At 35.3% G+C, this 20,819-nt stretch overlaps 1 protein-coding gene across 12 annotated transcripts in view; it reads left to right on the top strand.

Annotated features, from left to right (window-relative positions):
- Prkd1 (protein kinase D1) overlaps window positions 1-20,819 on the top strand; it is a 314,640-nt gene that overhangs the window by 190,052 nt on the left and 103,769 nt on the right. The window lies entirely within an intron of this gene.

Here is a 20,819-nt window from a genome sequence, read left to right as displayed (position 1 = left end):
TTCTTGGATAAATTCCATGATGCTTGTTCTCAGAAAAATAATCCATTTAGATGTGGGGGAAATTTACATAGTAGCATTCTGAATGCTATTTTAGAGATGTTGATCAATAGGCATCAGTAATGATCTCTACTGCTTCATAATATTATACAGTAAGTTCTCTTTTATTATGAGGATATTTTGGAATATCTTTTTGATTCATCCTTATGCGGTGATAATCTTAGGAGCTAGGGAAAATCGTGTACTTTGTTTCTATGTTCAGTCTCTATTTCTGTTTCTCTCTTGCTCTTCAGCTGTCTCTCTCTCTCCTTTTTCTCTTTTTCCCTCTCCCTCCCTCTCTCTCTCTCCCTCTCTTTCCCTGTCAGACAGACAGACAGGCATGCACACGCACACGCACGCACACGCACGCACGCGCACACACACACACTTCACACACTTGCCAAAAGAGTCTGGAGGAGAAAAGAAAAGAAAGACAAAATTGTATGGACTACCAAAATAAAAATCCTTGCTGGCCCCCCCCATGTTAACAAAGGCCAAGTAGAGAATGGCTACTGAATGGCTCTCTAGAGGCTTTATGGGCATGCATTATTTTTACTTGAGGTAAAAGATCAAGCTTCACTTGAAAAGCTGCCAAGTATCCCCTTTTGTGGCTCCATGATTGGTGGCACATAGCACTTCAGTTCAGTCTCTCAGCCGTACCACCATCTGCCCAGCACTCTCATTCTGCTGGTTGGCATGTCGCTTATTTGCTTTTAACATGCAACCCATATAAAAATCCCTCATAATCTGCCAAAATTAGAAATGCAGCTGTTTTCAGTCTTAAACAGCGATAGCACTATTCATTTGCCTTGCCAGTATGGAGGAATAAAATAGAAAGATGTATTTGAAGAGAGCAATGGTACACCAGAGCATATTTGTACCTCCACTTTTAAAAGAACATTCAAAAAATGTATAGTCTGTTACCAATTGCTGACTGCAAGCTTAGAGACAAAATTTAAATAAACCATTATCTTCTTTATTGCATATGTCTTAATACAAAAACTGCAGATTTCAATCAGCTCAATTTTCTTTTTCATGTTATGAAGCAATTTCAGCCTTCCAGTTTCTAGAAAATGAAAAATTTCTGGCTAACCGTAGGTTTTATTCTATTTTTATTTTGCCCAGAAGGTTTTTTTTGAGATTCTGATTATTGTAACTTGTTAATCCAAAGAACATTTATCATGTAGAACTGTGTGAAGAATTCTCGATGAAACCAAGCAGTTGATTCCCTTTTTAAATTTTTTTAATGAACTAAACTGCCCAACACACATACACACATAGGGACAATTTGCATCTCTTTCACTATGGTATCTATAATCATATTCTTTAGGAATGATGGAAATTAAATGACAAGAAAGATCTTGTCACTCTGTCCTAAGACCCCTTTTTTCCCTCTAAAGTGACTGGACATATATACATTTTTTAAAAATTAACATGGGATAGTTTGAAATTGGTTTGCTTTATTCTTTACTCTTCAATATTCATGTGTCCAATGAAGATCTATGTTGAATTCCTTTGGCTCTCTGTTAATGTTTATCCCACATGAGATCTTTCCCCATGTGAATTTCACACATTTAAAAAAATTTCACACAAATTTTAAAAATCATTTTTATTTGTAAGAATTGATCAGTAAAAATTATTTGTTTCTTGTGTTGCCAGGGCAGGAAAGATAGTGATCGAGCATGAAAAAAAACTTGCTAAAATGGATTTACTTTGATACAAATTTATCTTACATCTCCATCAAGTATTACAACACAAAAGAAACAGAGCAATAAATTATAGTACTTTTAAAATCCATATAATAATTAGCTCAGTGCTATATATACAGTAATTACAAAATTTACTCATGATTAATACACTTGCCTTGCCAATTTAAGAGTTCATAGTTGGATCTTAATTTGAATGAAAAAAATTAATTGCGGTTTTAAGAGTTAATATATTTGGAAAATATAACTTTAACAAAGTTAAAATGTTATAAATCTAGTTGTTTCATCTTACATGCATTGTTTCTAACCACTAATGAAGGGAGAAGAATCCATCATACCACTGTGTTATTTGCTTCTTTCATTGTATTATATTGCATCGGATGTAGTTTTATAGCTGAGTGTCAGTTTCTCTCTTTAGTTACCTGATATTGCAGCATAATGATAAGTGTATGTGACCATAGGGTTATAAAATAAAAATATTCTTTTCCTTTATGCTGATTGGCATGGTCATGCCTCTCTTACTTTTTAGAGCACATTAGATTTTTGTGGAACATTATTATAGCAATTATAAAAATTCAGTGAAATATATTTAATTCTACAATCTAAAGCATACTGCCTGTTCTACCTAGAACAAATGTGCAGTGTTTACATATTGAGCCAAAAAGATTCAACTTGTCCTTCAAGGTCAACAGCAATCTCAGGATTATCTCACATGTAAATCTCCACTCTTGCTGATTTTACGCTTTTAAAATCATTTAGTGCTGAGCGGAGGTCTTGGTTTGCCATCTCTACTGACTGAAATCTATTTTTGGTGTCCTTGAGTTCTTAACATGCTGAACAAGAGAGACAGCACAACTGTGTCTTTGTAACTTTAAAATCAGACTGGCCTTTGCAAATGATAAGACTCTAGCAAGAGTGTCAGTAGTCAAAGCCCAACATAGTCTTAAACAAACTACTGTATTTTAGAATAGTTTCATTGCGGCAGATATTGCCACACCTATTTATCACAGCCTTCTTCTAATGTTTTCCTTACATTGCAAATTGAATAACCCAGACTCTCTTGCAACTACCATTTCCTGTGTGATTGAGAATTGCTACCTAAATACAATCATGCACCCTTGAACTAGGAGCTGAGTTAAGTGGGGAGTGAGGCAGGCTCATGAGTAGATTTGTAGCCAATAGGTTTGGTGGTAAATTTTGATCCCTGGACCTCATCTGGGACAAAATTTGCAACATTTTGAATGGCTGCTTCCTCTTCTTGGGAGTGTGACTGAGGGGTAGGGCCCTGGAGCCATGCAGTTGGTTCAGTGGATTGATGATTCCCAGGTCACTGAAGTTCCTGCCCATCGCACTGCTGGAGAGACAACAAATCTACCTCTCTTCCTCTAGGGAGCTCAGAAAAGCAAAATATTTTCCTCTAAAAAAAAAAAGAATAGTTTTAGGTTTACAGAAAAGCAGCAGACAGTGAAGGAAATTGATCTCACCCAGTTTTAGTTTCCCTTAATGTTATCATTTTACCTTGTCATGGTACATTTGTCAAAACTCAGAAATCAATATTGGCATATGATTTGAACTTAACCAGTTTTTTCCATTAATGTTCTATTTCTGTCTCTGGACCCAATCTAGGGTCACATTTGGCTGTCATATCTCCTTAATCTCCTCTGGTTTATGACACCTTCTCAGACTTTCTGTGTTTTTCATGACCTTGACAGTCTTGAGGAATACAGGCCAGGTGTCTTGTAGAATTCCTCCAGACTCATTTATCTGGTATCCTTTTCATGATTAAACTGGGGTTATGAGGTGTGGGGAAGATTAGCATAAAGATGAAGATCCTTCTCATCACATCACATCAGGAATGCGTGGTATCACACAACATCACTGATAGTATTAGACATGTACCCGGGTTAAGATCCTGTTTGCTAGTTTTCTCCAGTATAAACTTAGAAGTTTGCCTATCTGAACTCTCTAACTAAACCTAGCCTAGCCTCATGGTGGAGAGGACAAGATCCAACTTCTGTACGTGGGAGTGTCTACATAGGAAGATATTAAATGGAAATCTTCTGTAAGGACGTTTTGTCCTTTTTCCTTTTACTTGTCTTTAGTATTAGCAAACTATATTCAATTACACAGTTTCTAGCACTATGTGTCATAATATTCTTGAGTTCAGCTTTTCTTAATAAATACATAGAGCAAATATAAATATATACAGAGCTTTGGGAAGCAATTGTGAACATTAGTGAATATTAGTATAATCAACTATGATGGCTTCTTTTCTGTCAACTTGACAAAGCCATGGGGTACCCAGATGTTTGGTTAAACATTATTCTTTGTGTGTCTGTGAAACAAATTGCATTGTTTCTTAATTCTTTACTAGTAATACTAATACTGTTCAGCATGTTTCTGGATAAGATTACCATTTGAATTGCTAGCCTAAGTAAAGCAAGTTGTTCCTCCTGGTGTGGATGGCATCATCTAATCCACTGAAGGCTTAAATGAAACAGGGGAGAAATTGTTCTCTGCCTGACTCTTTAAGCTGGGACATCAGTGTTCTGCTTTGGCCTTGGCCTTGGCCTTGGCCTTGGATTAGAACTATACCATTGTTTCTCCTGGGTTTCCAGCGTGCTGACTGCAGATCTTGGGACTTGTGAGCCTCCATAATTGTGTGAGCCAATTCCTTATAATAAATCTTCCCTACATCCGTCTATCTATCTATCTATACCTCTCTTTTGGTTCTGGTTCCCTCAAGAGCCTTAATATGCCAACTATCCCACTGAAAAATTAAACATTTGTATGCCCTTTTCCAGATTGTCTTTCTGCTGTCTTGAAATTTGTATTAATCATATACAGGCACTTTTTTATAAAGTGGTGAGATTTAAATATTTTAAATTGGGATTGTTCTGGAATGGGTAAGTAGGTATGTTTCTTAAGGCAGCAAAAACTATAACACCTTTACACTTCAGATTTTGTTCCTCTTATTGGGGAAATAAATGTCTTTCTTAATTCTTTATAGTAATATTAATAAAATTTGTTATTTACTAAATAAGTTGCATAGAACAACTTCATTCATTAATCTGCTTTCAAGGCAGATACTAATCAACAGGTCTTCTCTTTCAACCTGAATTTACCCCCAAAAAAGGAATTTTCTAATAGCAATTTCTAAACATTTTGTGAAAATTGAAGCCTAGCACATTAAGGCTATAGTAAAAGTCAATAAATTTGATAAAAATATATTTTAAAATAAGCATAAAAATTATTATGATCTTTCTACATAAGGAGTTATTATAAAACTATTTAAAGGCAAAAATTTTCTAGTAAATGTTCTGACTAACAAATCAGAACAAAATGTTTGAACAAACCTAATTACTACCATGGACACCATATAAGTTTCAAAATTAAGCTATTAAAAATTCAAATGTTAATGTATTTAAAGCAGTAGTCATAACAATCACAAAAATGAAGACTTGTTCTAGCAATCCAGTTTATCTCATTCACAAATATTCAATAGCTTAAAGTCTTTCTTTCTTGGATATACTTTCATAGTTCTTTCAACTACCTATTTGTCTAAAAACCATTTGAGGACTTGATTTGACCATTCTATTAAATTATCTTTCCTAACATCATTTCATCTACCTGAGGAGGGTATCTGTATGTGTTAATTCTTTACATAAGAATGATAAACACACAAGAATGACTACAAATGCTTATTAACCAACATTTTAGTCTTGGACAAGAGATAAGCATCTGAATGTAATGTTGACAAATTTACTTTGAAGGTTAATTGAAAATTCAGTCCCAAGACATGGGCAGTTAATGAAGATTAAAATGTTAAATGCCAGATATTTTTGAGTACTTGGCAACATCAGTAATCTATTTTCACTGAAAGTTATATCTCCATGGTCACCTTATAATGATGAATAAACTGTGAGCCCAGGAAGATACAAACTAGAGTCAGGAGTCTAGGGAAAGTTACCAATATCATGGAGTCGTATGACCTTCATACACAAACAGAGATTTGAGCTCCAGAATCATAAAAAGTGCCTGAGATAGGGGATATATTCTAATCTGAAGGTTCTAATTGTTAGAAATATTGGGAAGAAACAAATGAGAGAAGTTTGTGGTACTGCACATATAGACATACACCATCAATCATCTGTGTAGCTATTGCTCTTTTTTTTTTTCTTGCCCACTGGAATATAAGTCCCAGAAGGCAGGTATATTGTCTTTCTTCTTTATTGTTGTAACCCTAGTGTCTAGGAGAATGCCTTAACACTAAGCATGAAAAATTACAAATTAAACAAATGAATGTAACAAATAACAACTTCTGTTAATATTATCCTCTGCTAAATGTCTATATTTTCTAATTCAAAAACTATTATCACTTGAATACTTTCCTTATTTTTTCTTTGCCTCTAGTCTTATTTGTCATTCTCTTGCATTTCAACCCCAATAACTTCAAAATTCTAAATTGGATCATGCTCTTTCTCTTTATAAAGCCCTTTAATAGTATGAGGATAAATCCTTGTAAATGACCTATGAAATTTGTGATTTGCAAAAAGGAAGAAAATATTTAGTAGAAGATATTATCAACAAAACATGTTGATTCATTAAATCCATTCATTTACCTTATATTTAATCACAGTTACTAAGAATTATGATTATTTCTCCAGCCATATGACTCTATCCAGTTCACTTTGAATTTCAGTGGAAAATTAACCCTTCTGTCCTTTATTCTTGTTACCTGATGAATATTTTTCAGGAAATCTTGTTGTTAGTTATTGCTCAAGTTATGAGTTATAAAATCTCTGACAAAAACACATGATAAGAATTTTCTTTTTGGTTTGACAAGTAGTGTTCTAAACTGAATTTCATCCATACCAAATTCAAGTTCTAGAGTAACCACTCTCTACTATTCCCAACTGTAGCATATGGACATATGGAACTTCTAACCCTAACCCTAACCCTAAGGGAAATTGTATTATTTAAAATATTTAAACTTTTGAACAATTAGAAATATCATTAATATAAAGTAGCACATGCAGTGGAGAAAATTTTGCTGTGAAAACAAAGGATTAAGTGTTCAGGTATATGTCAGTCTTCTTCCAGAAATAACATGTCACATTAATCAAAGGAAAAATTTGTAGAAATCTGGACACAGTTCGCAAAAAAAGTAAGAGTGTACAAAGGTAAATGGAAGATTAATGAACATTTGAAAAAATTATCTCCCTCATCTGTAATTTAAGAAAGGCACAGTAACCTAATATAGTTTCCACCTAGCAAACTGACAAATATTAAGAGCCCAGTCCTTGATACACTACTGATGAGGGTGCTAGGAAATATGCAACCTCACATAGTATTGGTTGGAAAGCAAATTGGGAAATCTCTTTTGTTAGGCAACTTGATAGTACCTTTCAGAAGATCTGAAAAAGAAAACTCCCTGACCAAGCTTTTAAAACTCCCTGCTTTTAATCTTGAGAAATATTCTCACATATAGAAATATTCTTGAAAATATATTTAGCAGTGTTAGAAACCGTCTATAATAAATACCATCAATGAACAAATATTTGGCACTTTATTGTGATGGAATATTACACAATAGAAGGATGAAATGAGATCTAGAGTCATTCAAATAAAAATATTCATAGTTTTAAGTGGAAAAAAATAAGAAGCGTGCATCCTGTGGTATGTACTTTGTCAAAAGCAGTACTTCATAATCACACGAATCTCTATTTTCCCTGTAACATCCGAAGATGACTTAGCCCTTCCTCACTTCATCCCTCACACCATCTCTTTTACTTTGTACAGGCTGAACTTTGTGATCTGTTTTTAAATAGATTCCTGTCTACTGTTAAATTTTTTCATAAGTCAAGAACAAATACCCCATGATTATGAAGTGTCACAAACCACCAAGCAGTGCTGTCACACAGTGGACAGGGCTGTGGCCAGGAAGCTCTCGCATTATCAAATGTCTGGAATGCACGCAAAGAGAAGTTTGGATGCTGTACTTCCAACCCTTCCCCAACAGCAAGAGTAATAACGGCTATCATGATTAAGATCTAGAAAGGAGCTGAAAGGCTAAGTAAGGTGTTCTGTGGCATTTAAACTAAAGTCAAAACCTAGAAAGCAGAAGTTCATTCGTAAGACCAAACTGTACCTGCCATCTAGAATTTTTCCATGATAAATACTTTTAATATTGCATTTCTACTCTGTCATGCTCGATAGAGCTTGATAAACTTGCTTTATAAAATTACAAAACTGTAAAAAAGTATTCCTTAGAAGTAATACTGTTACATTTGTTACTTTGCTCTTTTCATTAAAAAATGACATACTAGACAACTATACCTACTTCACTTAATTTTAGTAATTTATAAAGTTTTATATAATATCTTATTATGTAGATAACAGTAATTAGAAACATTTATTTACATTTCAAATGTCATTTTTCATTTTTTTTTCAAAACTTAGTTTTAAATATCCAGATCTTTGAAATGGGGGGACACCAGGTTAGTGCTGTTAACGTCTGTGCATTGACAGATCCTGTATGACTGATAACAGTTTTTACAAGATTTGAAATGTAAGGTATAATCAGGAAAACACATTTCAGTAATGTATGTTTGAGCATCTCTTGTTTTCTTGTGAATTTTGACCCTGAGATATTGTAGAAATGCATAGTGCATCTTAAGATATTGCTCTACAAGTCTGAATAGGCATTTATTCTCAGGTGCTCTGTCTTCTCTGGCATATAAAATTACAGGGTTCTTATATAATATAAAAAAGTAGAAAGCTGTGGGAGTTATAAGATTTCATTATGTCAAACAGGAATACATTAAAGCTTACTGTTTGTTAAAGTTAAAAATACATTTGCTGAAATTGCTGAAGAAATTCAAGCACAATCATGTCAAAAAAAAAATGAAAAAGAACTGAAGTGTGAGTACCTAAAATGTCTTTAGTCTAATTCATGAAATAAAATTTTATATTTTAACATTATTGCCTTTCCTCAAAAGTTATCTTGCACATAGATTTTAATAATAAAATAGATATTTGCAGTGTTTTAGCATACCGCTTGGTAATCAATAGCTGTCCTGAAACAGATTTTTGAAAATTAACATGTTAGTAAAAGCAAATCTGCATACACAAGGCAGATCATTCTGGCTTTAGAAAATGGTGATCCTGATGACATTATATATTTTAATTAAATGTGTAATCTTGTGTACATATATTCATTTATGTTATAGAAACACTGGGAGTTGTGTTAGTTTTATTACTTACACCTGAGCACAGGAGGTCATTTGTCTTGGAGCAGGTCTTAAGAATAGGATTCAATAGATGCAGCCACATGTATTGACTCCTGATACTGAGATTTTTAATTATACTGAAACTAGTAATGGGTTTAAATTTGGGCCACACGATTCTCTTTCTTTGAGTGTGTGTCAAAAATGTGACTTTTATCAGTGCATGGGCCGGATAATGATCTACAGATGTGTATTACTGGGCCAGAAACACTTTTCCCTGGAACATCAGATATTTGAAAATACAGAGATTTCGCATGAAAATCTGGACTCCAGAGTTTAAAGTCTAGAGGACCTGCCACACAGCCTAGGCATTCCTGGGCAGCCCCTACCTAGAGGAGGTGACCCCTTTTCAGATGAATCTTGAATTCTTTGGTTCACAACAGTCACTTCCATTCCTATTGTCCTCCTTCCACTGAGGCTGAGTGTCAGTTACCACTCATGCTGGCAATGGTAAATTATGTTTCTCATACTCTAGAAATATTCAACAGAAACTATGTCTCTACCAGTGACAGGAAACAAAACTTTTGGATGGCATAATGTTTCAAGCAAAATGTGTTGGAGTAAGAGTGATTCGTTTCATTCATCTGTGTTTTCTGTCAAATCTTACAGACATTTTGAAAACATCATCTTTGAGATATGATTTATATGCCACAAAGCCTTCTCATTTAAACTTCATAATTCAGTGGTTTTGAGTACATTTTCAAACTTCTAACCGTCATTGCCCTCTAATTTTAGAAGAAACTCCATAACTATTAGCAGTCTTTATAGATATTTTAAAGTATGAACCTGTTAGAAGATAGGAAACAGTGGAATCAGCTCTAATCTGTAATTCAAACTTTATTTCAAAACTTTGGAAATTTGATCTTTATGCTCGTAAACCACTGTTCTTTCTTAGTTTTGTGTATACTTAAAATTTTGTAGTCGAGCATCTCATCTGTTCATACAAGATACTAATTTTAAAAAAAGAAAACAGAAAACAAAACAGCCATTTTACACATGCCAAATATATAACACTATGGAATATTGCTAGATAATTTCCTGGGATGCATGTTAGTCTATTAATCATCAATCTATATTCATAATTTGCAGCTCATTTTTAACCTACTATGCTAACCTGAGTCCCCCTGACATGTTCTTTTCTGAGAACAAAATGTTTTATGTCTTGCCATCGCGTATCTTTCAGTATAAAGCAAAAGAGACTTTATAAGACAAAGTATCTCCATCTGACTCAAACTGATCAACTACTCAATATTTGCCCCTATGTAAGTGCTTGTAACTTGTCAATTCAATCACAAATTTATGTTTCACCTTTATTGATCTATCACTTTCCCCCTTTCTAGTCCATTTTTAAATCTACAGTAGCTTTTGCCAGTTTCCATTCCCTGTTGTCTTCCTCTTTTCTGTTATCTCCCTAAACACTCAAAATTTTACCATTTTGGAAATGTTTCCCTTGAACTCCAGCCTCTCATATCCACTTGCTGTTCAATTCAGTATATCTATTTGGAGTTTCTAATAAGCTTTTCTGTGGAAAAATATCGTAAACCATATTCCTCATCGCTTCCTCCCAAACTGCTCCTTCCAGACTCTTCCCATTTCAGCCTTCTCCTGGTTGTAGAGGCAGGCGGCAGAACCACTGAGCTAAATCCCCGGCCCTATACTTTCTCTTTTGTATACTCTCCTTCTACTCTATTACAAGATCACATTTACTCCCACTTTAATGCAGATCCAGATCCTGATCATGTCTCCCTTTCTCTACTGCTTTTGCTTTGGTCCAAGCCAACATTGTCTGTAACCTGCTTCCCTGTTGCCCCTATGCAGTCTACTCACCATAGCAGATAGAAGATCTCATTAAATTCTAAGTTGAATTATATCATTCCTTTGCTTATATTTCTCCAATAACTTCCCCTCTCACTTGGATCTGTAATAAGAGGTTCCATACTCTCTCTCTGGCCTCAGTTCTGTTGCTTGAACATGCTGAGTTTGCCACTACCTCATAAATGCTTTTCCTGCTACCTGCAGTGCTTCTGCACCATATATCTTCCTGCTATATTCTTTCATTTCCTTACTCTTACTCAAATGGCACCTTCTCAGTGAACTTCTCCCTATTTAACTTTTCCAAAATGTTGTCTAAAAGTTGCAGATATTTCCCATCCCACTTTCTTATTTTATATTTTTCTCCATTCTATCCCCCTTCACGTCATATTTTCTCCTTTTCACTTTTACCACTGCATAACATGCTTGAATGTGCTTTATTAGTTTAATTTTTGTATCCTATCCTACTAGAATACAGACTCTAGGAAAAAAAATGTTATTTTCCACTGTATTACCTCAGCACCCAAATGTTTTGGAAGATGTAAACTGCTTAGAAAAATATCTTCATTTCAAAGAATGCAACCAATTCATCCATTTACTATGAGGTTACTGAAAAATGGCCCACAAGAAATTTTGCTTTCTGCATATGAAACTGCTGTTAAGTCTGTTCTTTTTCATAATTGGGCCAGTTAACTTTTCAGCTGAAATGCATGAAAAATAGTGGGTTTCATTGATGTGTATTCTGTATAAAATAACAGTATGATATGTCTACCTAGGAAATTAAAGTGGTTTTTGGTTAGCAAAGAACAAAGGGATGACAGTCTTACTGTATTCTACACAGTTGGAACCTGCATTACTTTCAGTTCATCAGATGGTTAACATAATTTCAATAAAGTATAGTCTCCTAGAGAAAGAAATGCTTCCATGGTGAAAATCCTGAAAACAGAGCTATAAGACTTCAGAAAAGATTATAATCTCCTTATGGCAAAGGAAGAGATTCAAGAGATCGAAGGTACGGAGTTTCTATGAAGGCTGATGCACATTTTCAAATGCACTATATCTGAAAGACAGTTGGTTTATTGGCCTGCAGTTCACCTCCGTATGAACTTATTTATTGTCATATACAATTTAGTTACTATGGAATGAATCAATATTAGCCAACATCGGAGAAAACTGCTGTAGTTACTTGGCAAAATTGCATCTCAAATGAATTTCAGAATCAGTAAAATCTTCTATTTAACATCTCCCTGTAAGGAAATAATGGTAGTTGTTTCATGAAAGTACACAGAAAAAAGATGGGTGAATTGTGTGTGGAATAGCATTCAAATTAATCTGAATTGTGGGAAGATGAGGATGGTGAATATGTATTACATCAGCTCTAGGTCATCATTTTTAAAAAGCCACTTAGTGCATAGTAGTTTTAATAATGTACATTTTAACTAAACTATAACTACAAAAGTAAAATATCCAAGCTGCCCCTCTTATCAAACATTATAAAGTCCCTTTTTCCAGTTGTCATTGCATTTTGGAATTATTTCTCTCCTCTTTTAAATAAAGACAATCTTTTCTCCCAAGGAAGGCTACTCTGTGAGATTTTCTATGATTAAAACTCAGTACCTAAATCATACATTTCTCTTGCTTCAAAATGCACCTAAAGTCAAGTACTAATATAATCTGAAGTTCTAAGGACACTCAATGTTTTACTTAGCTGCATATGCAGATTTAAAGACAAGAGTGGAATCATCTGACAGGTACATATAGATTAGAGACTGCTGAAACTGTCCTACATTTCTTTTGAGTAGAATTTTAAATGTGAGTAGAAAATATTGAGAACTCAGTGTAAAGCGATGTTTTTAGGGAACAACTTTATTTTGATTTTTCTGAAAATATCAGGATCTCCAAAAACAAGCTGAATATCTATCTGTACCAAAAGCTAAACGCAAGTAAAAATAACACTTGAAAACCGTGTTTAACCTTAGAGAAACATGTTTGAAACATGTTTAACCCTTTTCTCTCAAGTTAATAAATCATAACATAAGTTGTTTAACTGCCATAATTTTAATTAAAACAATGAAAGAACAAAAGGTACAAATTTACACCTTCTCATCATTTATAAAATCATATGCTCAAACACCAGTGAAAATAAACAGCTGATACATTGAAAAGCAAACCTTTTAGTAAGTAAATGCAGATTCTAACAGAACATAGTGTTTATGTTGGGGAAGAATAGCTTGTGTAACACTCAGATCTTACAACATACAAATAATTACAAATGGCAAGTAAAAATAATAAAATCAAAATCTCTGTAGAGGAGCAGTTTCACAAAGCAAAAGAAATCCAACTATGGCAAACTTATTCCCAGAGACTCTTTGTCTTGCACTATCAAACTAAAGTATCTGTCTTAGAGCATGTCTGAAGAAGCCACCAAGATCCTTCTTGTCCTCCCAAATGAGAATAATTACTACTTTTATCCTTTCGATATGACTTTGATATCATTAAGAGTCAACATTCTGGGGTGGATGTAGCAGATTTTTAAAAATATTTTTTAAATGGCCCATCCAGATTATTTTAAGCAGGTAACTTATAAATTAATTTTCTTATCACAGAATATCATCATTTTAAGACTGAAGTTGTACTCAAAGTTTGGCTGTGTAAAGTAAATCTCTCATTTAAAATATTGTATTTATACACATGCACATGATAATTTTATATGCTTTTTGTTCTGGTGGAGCATCTACATAGAACTATATTCAGCATTTTCAAAAGCCTTGGATACTATCTCTTCATTAAAGAAGAGAGTGGAGAGGGGAAAGCCTCCTTCTTAAAGTTCACATAGCCATATTCTAGCTTACACCATCCTGAATATACCTTTGAAGTTTGTGATATGGCATTGACAGAGAGTGTCTTTGTTGTTACTATATAAATTTTAAGTGCTGAAAAAATAAGCATCATTTCTTATCCTTTGTACACTGTTAACTCTGCCTCTCCGAATACCAGCTCTAGTGTGTGGTATTGTCTGGATGGAATCGAACTTTTCTCTTATTGCTATTGTTTTGGCCACCCACTGTGGGAGAATACGTACCTCGAGCTGTTGAGGTCACCATGGACCATATGCTCTCAGAAAGCTCTTACTCTCATGAAAGTCTTTTTAAATTAGACCACATTAGTTATTAACTTTGGCTGCTCATTAAAATCACTTGGAAAATCCATATATTCTCCACTGCCAAGACCTATTCAGTTTCTGTAGGTGTAATCCAGCATGCATATGCTTTAAAAGCCCCTCAGTTGATTTTAATGTGCAGCTATAAGTTAATCCCTACTAGACTGAACAGAAAAACCACTGTCCATAGGAACTAGTCTAATACCCTCTTGGGTATAGATTTTAGAAACTTGGAAAAATAGACAGGACGAGATATATAAAGACCTCCATCGAATTCTCATGAACTTTGTTATCAACACCATTTAATTTAGAACTTTTTGTAATTAAGCATGACATTTATGTATGTTACATCACATATTGATCATCCGCTCTATGCTATGCTCCATATTAAGTATGAGCCATGCAGCTGCCATTTTGGGACACAGAACCAATCTAAGGTGAAATAAGCCTAAAGACAGTGTTCACATAGTACATAGGAAAGGCCGGCACACAGAAAAGGCATCTACCCAAACCAAGGAGAAAACAGAAGTCTGAGCCGGTCCAGGGAAGTGTAACCTGAAAAATGAAGGTTAAATAGAATATAGCAAAATGAGAGAGAAGGAATGGGAAATGGATATCACAAAACAGAAGCATTTCAATGGTGCTGGAGTAAAGAGACCAAGGGTAGGAGCATTATATGAAGTTAAACAGATAAGCAGATGTGAGGATTGATTCTATAAAAGGTTGTGCCTTTACTCACACAGATACTGAATTCACTCTTACTACAAGATTGAGAGTAGACTGAGAAGGGAGGCAAGAATAGATACTGAAAAAATAGATAATAAAGCAGAAATCCATGCTAAAAAAATTACAGTGGTTTTTAGTCACCAAAGTAGAAAAAAAAGTAGACACATTTTTCGAGAAGGAAGGACTTAGATTTAAGTTTTTGAGGGCAGAAGAAAAAGGGGGAAAAAAGACAATGAGGGCATCCATGAGTGAAGTGTGGGCAATTTGACAGAATTAAAATAAGAACCTTAGGAATAGAAACATGTTTTAAGGAAAATTTAATGACTTTGATTTTGAATATATTACACTGAAGGTGCCTTTGACCTAAATAAATAAACTGTGTAATAGGTAGCTGGAATGCAGATCTAATGCTCATGACTGATTTGGGGCTAGAGATAGTCTAAGGAAGTAAACACTTTCGTAAGAATTTAGCCAAGGAAATGAATGACCTCTTTCAGAAAGCAAGGAACCTGTGTTTAAAATTTTAAGGAACAAAAGAGTTCAGAGTAGCAGTACCTATCTAGTACTCTGGACATCACTGTAGCTAGGATATAAACTTTGCCCCTGCCCATTACCATGCTGTGGGCAAGTAATTTAATTATTTTCATTTAATTTTCCTGGATCATACCCTGGGAAGCCCATACTCCCACCTACCTCATAAAGTTGTATAGTAGACAGAATAGTAGTCCTTCTGGAACTATGTGAATGTGTCAGAACACATGGAAAAAAAGAAGTAAGATTATAGATGCAATCTGTGTTGCTAAATAGCTGATTTTAAAATAAAGAAGTTATCTTTGTAAGGCCCAAAGTAACTACAAGGGTCCTTAAGTGTAGAGGTTGAAGGTGGAAAAGAAATAATGAGAGAAATGACAACCTGAAATGGATTTGGCCTGATGTTACAGGGTTTATAAATGGAAGAACAGGCCATGAGCCAAGAAATGCAAAGCTGGAAAGGCAAGTGAAAGGATTCTGTCCTAGACACTTCAAGAAGAATGCAGCCTGCTGGCAGCTTGGTTTCAGCCCACTGGGGCCTAGTTTGGAGTTCTGACTTGTAGGACTATAAGATAATAGATGTTTGTTATTTTGAACCAGTAGCTTGTTAATACATCAGCCACAGGAAATTAATGTAAGTGTTGGGCAGATGAAATCACATTATGGATATATAATGATTTTGAGGACTACAGATGGATAGAAAAGTGAACATGCTTGTGAGGGCCTGGTTATATGTTTGTCTACTAATTCAGTGACAGATGTTGAGCAGCAGATGTGAGTGAATTGTCTCAGATGTGGTTGATTGTGACATTAGATTATTAAGCAGTTAATATGTATCATGGATGACGATCAGAATACAAAGACATGCAAATAGATATATGACAGCGAGAATTCTGGTATTTAGATATGTAAGAAGTGCTAAGTGGGGGTATTAAGTGCTAAACAGTAGTTGTGGCACATGAAGAACAGCTTCTCTAGCCTGAGCAAGGACCTCCAGCATTCAGGGATCGTTCCAGCTGGCAGGGCCTCAATTGTCTCTGCAACGCATTGTGTTGGGGTCTTCCATAAACATGGGCCTCACGCTGCTGACCTTGGAAAAGGTAGCAAAACTCTGAGGCCCTGGTAATACCAGAAAGAACTACTGTGAAGAGGTTAGTATGGACTTACTCCCTCTCCCCTTGATTCCTCTCCACTTCTAATCTCAAACAATTTATCCTCTTATCCAAAGATCCTTGATTTCAACTTGGCTTCAGTAAAAGAAGTTTGGGTGCTTTGCTTCACCTCATAAATCATAAGATATTATAGTGTGCCTTTTAAGAGGGAAGACTGTTTAAGTTTTCTGTTCATATAGTTTTTGTCTAAAGTCCATTTTATGAAAAGAAATATACTTCAGACAGTGACCAGCCCTCAAGAAATAGACAAAGCAGAGGAGGATGACCTGGGTATGACTTCTGCCACAGGGGCAGGTCAAAGGGATGTTCAAAGACATACTGTAGAGATTGCGCTTAGAAACTAGGCAGAAGAAGACTCTAAGACAATATTATGGTGCGTTGTCAACAGTCAGCTGATGGCAAGCACTGTGCTATGATCATTGTCAGTTCTGTCTACCCGCAGGTAGACAAAATGGCAGTGATAATAATAGGTTTCCTTCTTGAGTACTTAATAGAGCACCAAGTACCATCTTTACCATGTTACAACTAATCCTCACAATATGCCATTAGGTATGTAATATGGTTATCATTCCTACTTCACAGATGAAGAAACTGAGGTATGGAGAGTTTTACTAATTCAGCCAAGGTCGTACAGCTGCAAAGTGACTAATAGAGATAAATGGCTTGCTGGAGAGCCCTTGACTTGGAATGTAAGAACAGTCATTCTTTAGAGTAGAACATCTACCATAAAATAGCAAGCCCAGCCCCCACTTAGTGTGTGTGGCTGAACCTCTGGAAGGAAAACTGGCAGAATCAGGATGAAACAACAGATAGAACCAGGATACTTACACACAGATCGTAGTAAAGACAAAAGGAAAGTAAGTGAGCCATCTGAACTGGGTGCATGCAACATTCTGAATATGTAGAAACACAGGTCACACATAGCTGACAGAGGTGGTGGGATAACATGACACAGCACCAGCTTAAAGCCCCCAACCTTCTCTCAACTGACTACACATCATGTAGTCCTGCATCTACTTGACTCCACCCCAGTCCTTGTGTGAGACTCCTGCTACTCGATGATCTATCTGGGCAGGTGAGGTACATCAAGAAAGTGCATCCCTAGCTGAACTGTGGAGCACATTCCCCAGTGAAGCACAAATAAAGCCAAAAGTGTTCAGTTAAGAGGAGGAGAATGAAGAGGCTTCAACCTGTCAGTAAGACAGGATCTCCACAGTCTGTTTTATAAAACTATCAAAGAAAAGTAAGAAGCCTTGGCTTGTACAAATCAAATCCAAAGCTGCTCGTGTCTCCCCCCTTATAATATTGTTACTATGGAAAGTTATTATATGTGCATCTTTGAAGACTTTAAAATGGAAATAAACATTTCCCAAAATCAGCTGTCATCATCAAAATGAGAATCTGTCTTACTGTTAGAAATTTTGAGTTAAAAAAGTTTCTGTTTCTAAAACTAAATGCTGATGAGAGCTATACAGTCCAAAATAGCGTTTTTTTCCTAAGCATAAACATCTGAACTTGAGTTATAGTTAGCTGGTCCAGTGTTGCATAGAAAAGACTGTTGTAAGTGTACACTCTCTCTCTCTCTCTCTCTCTCTCTCTCTCTCTCTCTCTCTCTCTCTCACACACACACACACACACACACACACACACACATGAAATAAAGATTCGTCTTTTGCTCATTCTTTGTATTAAAATTACTCATCTTTCTAAACTACTAAACTAATCTCCATAAAGAATACTGTTTCTGGGGCTGGGGATTTAGCTCAGTGGTTCTGCCGCCTGCCCCACAAGCACAAGGATCTGAGTTTGATCCCTGGTACCAAAAAAAAAAAAAAAAAAAAAAAAGAATACTGTTACTTACAAAGATTTATCATCTTTACCAAAAAATACATTAGAGTACATATTGCTCTACAACTGAAAATTTTAACCATCCATATTTGTTCAGTTTAATCAAAGTTATCTTGAACAAGGTGAAACCAGAATTTAATGAAATGCTCCCCTTGCCTAATGAAGTTTACAACATCACCTTCCATTCTTATGGCCCACTATTCAGGTGTCTGGATTTGCTGTCCCGTCTTCTGTCCAAATGAAGTTCCCATGATGATTCTGTCTACTTTACCTTTGGTCCAATCCTCATTTCTTTTAGAGTGTGCAGATACAGATTGATGCATAACAAATATTTCCTCACTGGGTACTTTTCACTCCCTCCCTGACACCATCAGATTACTCGGCAAGATAGAGAAGAAAGAGAAAAGGCTAAAAAAAAAATCTCTGAAAGAACCAGCCACTTAGCTGATGAAAGAACAATACTCTTAAATTGTTGATGTATAATATAGACATTATATACAATTAAATGATCATCTGTGTCTTGAAGTCTAAATGCTATAAATATTCTAAGCAGAAGATTTTGGACAGTTATGAGACCTTCTAGAAATTTGTGGACTGACCCCTATGGGCAGGGTTGGAAGAATGTGAGGGATATTTCAGTTAAGGAAATGCAGGCAGTATTAATAAATATACCCTTGCACAAATTCCTTAAATTCCAAAGCATTAGGTTTCTCATATATTAATTGATGTTGATAACATTAGACTTTGCTGTGCTTTGGGTGAGAATTAAGTGAAATCATACATCTAAAGAGTTTAACAAAGAGTCTGATGTATAGTACATTCATAGTAAATATTGCTTATCATTTCAGTTTACATTCTACTTAGTAGTCACCTATTGAACATTTGATGAGTTTTTTTTTAAACATTCTATTTAGATTTGCTTCTCCCTTGTCTTTCCTTGAATTCCTGTGTTTTGTCTATGGCTCTTTCATTCCTTGGAAAAACTCTTTACTCTTGCTATTGGTGACATTTTGCATCATTAATTTAAGAATTGCCTCTCCAATGACTTCAATCTCTGTCTGTCCCATATTCTTGATCCTGAAATACATTTTCAGCCATCTGCTGAACATTTCTACTTAGATATTCCATTGACCATTAACCCAACATATCTAGAAAAGAACCCATCATTTCTTCTGCTAAGCTGACATCTCCTGCTGATGATCAGTCATCCCCAATAATACCAACTGGCCTCTAGTCTGTTGTGAGGCCTCAGCATTACCATTGACTACTTTTCTATGTTGCTTCTCATTGCAATAATTGTCAAGTACTTGCGTTTATTTTTTCCTCTCTTTCCACTGCAGTAACACCATATGGAAACCCCCACAACTCATTCTCAGCAATGTTGCTATTCTTCTGCAGTACATTCTGTCTGCAGTCTGTCCTGCATTTCAGTCTTCCAAACATCTGGCCATGGTCTGGTTCCACCTCATTTAGAATCCTGTAGTGGCTTCCCATTCATGATCTGCTGAATATAGTTTCCCAAAGTAGGTCTTCAAGCTTCTCTGCACAAGGTCTGTCTTACTTTCAGGTTTTTCTGCACACTTCTGCATATAACCCTTGATTATTTCATGATCCAGCCAGATCAAACCACTGCCACTCCTAGAACTGCCCTTTAGCTCTTGGTTCTGGACATTTTTCTCTGTCTAGAATGCCTGCCCTGTCCCAGCTTCACATTTTAAACTCCACACGTTCCTGTAAGACCTAGCTGACACAGCTGACATCCTAGGTTCTTCATGAAGCTCCTCCTTCACTCTTACATTAATTGTCACATTCTACGTATAATTGTGTTTATCCATCTTTTATATCTTCTATTTGATCATAAGCTTCATGAGCACTTGAACCATACTTCTCTTAGAATCTCCAACCCCACTGTTCCCTGGTCACTTACCAAGACTGTCTATCATGTAATTGATGCTCAAAAAATGTTTCTTGAAGGAATAATATGATGAGAAACATAAAAACATTTACTGAAGCAAGAAAAGGATGTTGATGAATTAGTATTTCTGGAAGATTAATCTGACACTAATTACATAAAATATATAAGGTAGTTTTTCAGACTGTATAAAAGTTACAAAGGGGTATAAAATTATTTTATCAAGACTGAACCTAGTTTATCCTCTCAGCTACAGGGAGGCTGCAGAGAAAGCCTTTGACACAGAGGTTAAAAAAAAATCTTCTAATTTGTATCTTTTTTTCTACCAATGTGCATAGTTCATTATCCTCACTCTAACTGATAGAAATAATTAAATGTATAATAATCACCAAACCATGTTTATATTTCCAGATATGACATTTACATTTCTAGATAAGAGAGTAGGATAGACAATTATAAGTCAAATTGCCCACCTAAATTCTTAATTACATGAATATTAGCACACACAAACACATTTCATAATTCAGTAGATACGAAATAATGTACAACCACCCATGGCCATTTTTCTGGTTCTCAATTTCCTTTATTCATTATCTTTTATGTTCAGTGTAGTTCTTTTGCTATGGA

The sequence above is a fragment of the Heterocephalus glaber genome, unplaced genomic scaffold, assembly GCF_053883595.1.
Source record: "Heterocephalus glaber isolate CG9 unplaced genomic scaffold, H.glaber_assembly_v1.0 deba00001662, whole genome shotgun sequence".
Taxonomy (NCBI): Eukaryota; Metazoa; Chordata; class Mammalia; order Rodentia; family Bathyergidae; genus Heterocephalus; species Heterocephalus glaber.
This window is presented reverse-complemented; position numbering and strand designations above follow the sequence as displayed.